Source organism: Papio anubis, unplaced genomic scaffold, assembly GCF_008728515.1.
Source record: "Papio anubis isolate 15944 unplaced genomic scaffold, Panubis1.0 scaffold251, whole genome shotgun sequence".
Taxonomy (NCBI): Eukaryota; Metazoa; Chordata; class Mammalia; order Primates; family Cercopithecidae; genus Papio; species Papio anubis.
In genome coordinates this window covers 120213-125768 of record NW_022162579.1, presented here as the reverse complement: position 1 = coordinate 125768, position 5556 = coordinate 120213, and the positions used below count along the sequence as shown (strand labels likewise).

Sequence of the window (5556 nt, the reverse complement as noted above, 5' to 3'; positions counted from 1 at the left end):
AACAATTTGGTAACAAACAAAAAGAAACTTTAGTTTATGAATACGAATATTTTACAGATATGAAAGATGATATGAAACTGATAGCCGTGAACTTATTAGTAGGCTCAAATATGAAATGGCACCATTTGGGGTGGGTCGTCAGATTAGCACTAAAAATTAGTTTGAAAAATACTGTCAGCCAGGTGTAGTGGCTCACACCTGTAGTCCCAGCACTTTGGGAGGCTTAGGAGGGTGGATCACTTGGGCCCAGGAGTTCGAGACCAGCCTGGGCAACATGGTGAAAACCTGTCTCTACTAAAAATACAAAAAATAAGCTGGGCATGGTCGTGTGGGGACCAGGCTGAGATGGGAGAATCACCTAAGCCTGGGAAGTCGAGGCTATAGTGAGCCAAGATCATGCCACTGTCCACCAGCCTGGACAACAGGAGTGAGACTCTATCTCAAAAAAAAAAAAAAAAAAGGCATTTAATATTTATATACACATTCTCTTGTGCTTTAACATGTATTTTGACTCCTGTAACTATCTTGTCCGTCTAATCCAAAGCTATCTCACTGTCTATCTCACACTTACTGAGGGTGATGTTTCAGGAGCCACTGGACAGAATCTTCTGCGGCAAACCTGAGAAAGAAAACTGAAATTACTGCTTTGAAGTGATGGGTTACTCAGAAATACTCAAATATATATTCTATAAAATGTCAACTTTTGATTTTGACTGTAATAAAATGTTAAGCCTTTGAATTATTGTTTAATTACATGTCATTATATTTATAATGTAACTATAAACATCTAGTGTAAATATATATGTCTGCTTAGCTAACTCCTTTCCTGACCTCCAGCCCTATTTGTCCAACAGCCCAAGACATATTAATGTGAACAAGTCATAGCAACCTGAAACATACGGCCAGTTTTGTCATGCTATTTATTTATTTATTTTTGAGATGGAGTCTCTCTCTGTTGCCCAGGCTGGAGTGCAGTAGCTCGATCTTGGCTCACTGTAACCTCCGCTTCCCAGGTTCCAGCAATTCTCCTGTCTTAGCCTCCCAAGTAGCTGGGATTACAGGCTCCTGCCATCACACCCGGCTAATTTTTGTATTTTTAGTAGAGATGGGGTTTCACCATGTTGGCCAGGCTGGTCTCAAACTCCTGACCCCAAGTGATCTGCCCACCTCAGTCTCCCAAAGTGCTGGGATTACAGGCGTGAGCCACCAAACCGACCGCCAGTTTTGTCACTTTAATGCTGTATATGGGTGAAGGACAATCCCAGCCACCTGATCACCCAAGTCAGACACAACTAGGAGCCAATCTAAACACCTGCTTTTCCCTCTCTCTTCACATCCAATCCCCACATCCTATCTAAATATCCTGTCAATCCTATCTCTTAAGTATTTCTTAGTCCTTTGCCTTTCTATTTTTACCAACATGGAGTTAATTCTAACTCTCGCTATTGCTTACTTTTATAATTATCTGTAATCCTATAACTGGCCTTCTAATTGATCACCTGCATCTATTCTTCCTCTGTTTGAATCTAGCAGATTCTTTGAACATGCTCAATAAATATTTATTGAGTACCTACTTAAGAGGTTCTGTAGATGGCTCCAGAGACCTGAAGATGCATAAGACAGTTTCTGCCACTGAGGAGCTTACTGTCTAGTTGAGGGAGACAGTGAGTACACGAAAAGGGCTTTGGCATTAGACAAATCTTGGTTCAAACTATCAGTTCTGCTACTTACTGGCTGTATGACTTTGGTTCAGTTGCTTAATCTCCCTGAGCCTTGTTTCTTCATCTATAAAATGAGGACATTAATGTTCACTTTCCACAGTTGTTTTAAGAATTGGAAAAATATGTAAATATCTGGCACATAATCAGTGCACAACAGAGTGTCTAGTATTATTAGTTTAGCTATACACTTGTTAAGAGTCAGTGTCTTCTTAATAGAGATTAGAATCAGTTTTTCCTAATTTAGTAATTTTATCTTGTGAGATTCACCATCTATTGCAGCAGGTATAATATGGTCCCATTAATGTAAAACTGTATTTCTCTAACTCAAAAAGGCAATTTTATAAAGTAATTAAAAACATGGACTCTGTAAATCAAACATACCTACATTTAAATAATCTTAGTCACCTCTGAGCTGTGTGATTGGGCTAAGTCACTTAATTTTCCTCAAATCGCTGAACCCTTTGATACCTCAGTTTCTTCATCTGTAAACTGGTTAACATGCAGCTGTTTCAAAGAGTTGGTAAACTGGTTAGCACAGTGTCTGGTCCATATGAAGCAGCTGATAAGTGTTCAGAGAAAGGCCGTTCACTGAAATGATTGTCTCCAGATGGTGAGGTTTCAGTGGGTATTTATCCTTTATACTCTTCTGTGTTGCTTTTTTTCCCCCCAGGCACATGTAATTTTTATAAAAACTCTAATAAAGTGTTGTTAAAATTTACCTTCTGAATTCAAGAGTTCTGGTTTCATCTTTCCAGTACCACATCCCTAATCGCAATCCCAACTGCTGTAAAACGAAATGATTGCAGCAAAAATAATTAAAAGCTCAATTTACAATCCACATGCGACAACAAATCTTTAACAATAATTCCTACTTACTAACACACCTTTTAAGTAATAAAAAGGAAACAAAAAACAATGGTTCTTACTAGTTCCTCTTTACACTTCCAATAAGAGTGTAGAATCCTAAAGTGTTAAACTTGAAGCTAGGATTTTATCCCTTTGATTTTAGGTGTGGTTTCAGTAAAAAGGCAGGAAGGAGGGAGAGGAAGAAAGGAAGGGAGGAAAGTAGACAAGGAGGAAAGAAGAGGAGGAGGAAGGGAAGGGCGAAAGGAAGGAAGGAAATTGAGACTACATATAGCTCATCATAGCAATTTACCAATTAATTGGAATTCAGACAATAAACTGATGCCCAGGGTAACCTCAGCTGTCTAGTTCTGGAGCTTTCCGGGCTCCAACACTGCCCTTCACAGGCAGTGGCAAAAAGTAAGTACACCCTTTTCACCTGTGGAAGCTAGCACCCCACCATCCTTTCTACCCAGAGCGGGGCTGCTTCCCCCGCAGTAGGTATCCTTATTTTGCAGACAACCAATTTGAGGTGGTGAGGTGGGATTTCGTAAATACCTAACTACCTGCGCAGGGAGCCAGAATTCAATTCTGACCATCTGTCAAATACACCAGAGGTTTTTTTTTTTCCAGGCAAATATGGCCAGGTGTCTCTGAGAACCGCCAGCCCGGGACGAAGGCGACGACCTGCCTCTGGAGGAGGGCGAGGGGCGCGGCGCCGAGAGCCGGTTGGGGGCAGCAGGGCCCGCCTTGCTCCCAGCCCAGGTATGGGGGCGACCAAGGCTGCACTTACATCCATTAAGTAAGGCGTCTGCCCACCTAACCGCTTCCTCCTCGCATAAAACTCGGGCACCCGGTACATGGCCTCTCCCTGGCCGCCACACGGCGTCGCCGAGGATACCGCTCGCAGGCGCCTGCACCCGGCGACCCGGGGCGCTGAGCGGGGCGGGGCGTCGCTTCCGTCCTCGGCCGCGCGGGCTGCTGCCGCACGCAGGCTTCTGCCGAGATTTCCAAAGCCCAGCCTGGTGCCCTGTTTCCCAGTCTTAAAAGCCGTGGCGACTTATTGGCCTATCCATTGAAAAGCCGCCCAGGGCATCATGCTTCATGGCATTCCAACCGTAAACTTCATGAGTTATTCACTTTACTGTTTTAATTGGAGTAACTACATTCAGTCCTAAGGGAAGAAAGATCCATCTCTTCCAAACTTTCATGATTACCACTATTATTAAGTTCAAATCCAGGATGGACCTAGGTTGATGAGGAGAGCAGGGTTGAGGTGGGGAAGCAGGGTAGCCTCGTGGAAGAGAACCTGGGTACGGAAAAAAGAACAGTTGTGCTGCTTAACGAGCTGTGGAACCTAGGACAAGACTACTCTGATCCTGCTTCTGAAAACACCAAATCAGGGGTTATGTGGATTTTTAAGGAGTGGTGTGTGTAAAGCACCAGTCTTAAGTACTCAAAATTAGTGTTGCTCAAAAACAAAGAACCTTCCTTAGTGTCAATGGGTATTCAATTGATGTTTTTACATTTACACTTTTCAAATCATATGTCTTGTAATTCCTTCTTGCAACTGAGTTGATAATGCTGATTCTGGTTGATTTTTTTTTTTTTCCTTCCAGCTCTGAGTGAGCAATGCTAGATGATGCAACATGATTGGGAATGCCTAGTATATTCTTTTGTATCACCACAGTGTAATTGGCATGAGAGGCTCATAAGTAGTGGGTATATACTCCCATAAACTTTTAAATTATGTCAGTAGGCATCCCACTGCTTCTTCTGTTCCCACCCTCCCAGTCTCACTGCTTGGTAATACACAATTTCTGGCTACAGCAATTAAATAGTAATCATCTAGGCTCATGTTCTGCTCACTTGAGTCCATTTTGGCAGCTGTTCATTTGGTCCAGATATATGGAAACCCACCTATATACTGGCTGCAGACAAGGCTTTCTTACTACATGATGACACGCTTGAAAAGGAGAATATCCCATATGCCGAGAGCTTTTCACCAAGTAGCGAACATAACTTGGGGTCACAGGACAGGGAAATAATGAGGTAAAGCTCCAGAAAAGATGAAGAAAGACCAAGGAATCTGGATGGCATCCAATCACTACACAATCATTACCGGGAAGAACAAACTAGTGGTCAGTAAACCTCTTCAGTTCATCCCAATAATATGTGGAGAAGTGCTGACAGAAAACTTAAGATCTATATATCTTATCACAGAATAAACTTAGGATGTCTAATGTACAAAACTTAGGTAAAAATAAAAGTTGAGAGTCCAAAACAATATCTACTTAAAAATTAAAGGAGCATTTATTTCGCATATGATAGAGGGACATAATATTTAAAGGAAAGTTTCAGTAACTCCGAAGGGACAATCTTATACTTCTCTATCACTTTACCCCAAACAAAAGCAGGAAGAAAAGATTGTTTTTACATCTCTAAATCATTACAGTACTTATTTTAAAAAGTGACCTACCTATTTCCTAAGGTACATTTTTCACCAATTAGGTTTCTTTTTAAATGACATTAGAAACTCACAACTAAAACTGGAAATATGATTTTCCCTTTAAATAAAAAAAAACACAATTGATGATATTTAAAGTAGGGATGAAAGTACTTTCTAAATATTTGATAACTCCAAGTGTCCTGTGAGGGAATTTTCTTTTTTTTTTTTTTTTTTTTTTTTGAGACAGAGTCTCGCTTAGTCGCCCAGGCTGGAGTGCAGTGGCGCGATCTCGGCTCACTGCAAGCTCCGCCTCCCGGGTTCACGCCATTCTCCTGCCTCAGCCTCCCGAGTAGCTGGGACTACAGGCGCCCGCCGCCTCGCCCGGCTAATTTTTTGCATTTTTAGTAGAGACGGGGTTTCACCATGTTAGCCAGGATGGTCTCGATCTCCTGACCTCGTGATCCGCCCGCCTCGGCCTCGCAAAGTGCTGGGGGAATTTTCTTTTGCCTAATTAAGAGAACCTTAAGGTCATATAACTATCTA

The 5556-nt window shown here is 42.0% G+C and overlaps 1 long non-coding RNA gene across 1 annotated transcript; it reads right to left on the bottom strand.

The window, feature by feature from the left end:
- Nucleotides 1-447: 447 nt before the first annotated feature.
- Nucleotides 448-5214, bottom strand: LOC116272908. The gene is made up of 3 exons (XR_004181436.1): nucleotides 3358-5214; nucleotides 2441-2505; nucleotides 448-619 (listed from the first exon to the last, which is right to left on the bottom strand). It is a non-coding gene; the product is annotated as an uncharacterized LOC116272908 (long non-coding RNA).
- Between the last annotated feature and the right edge of the window lie 342 nt (nucleotides 5215-5556).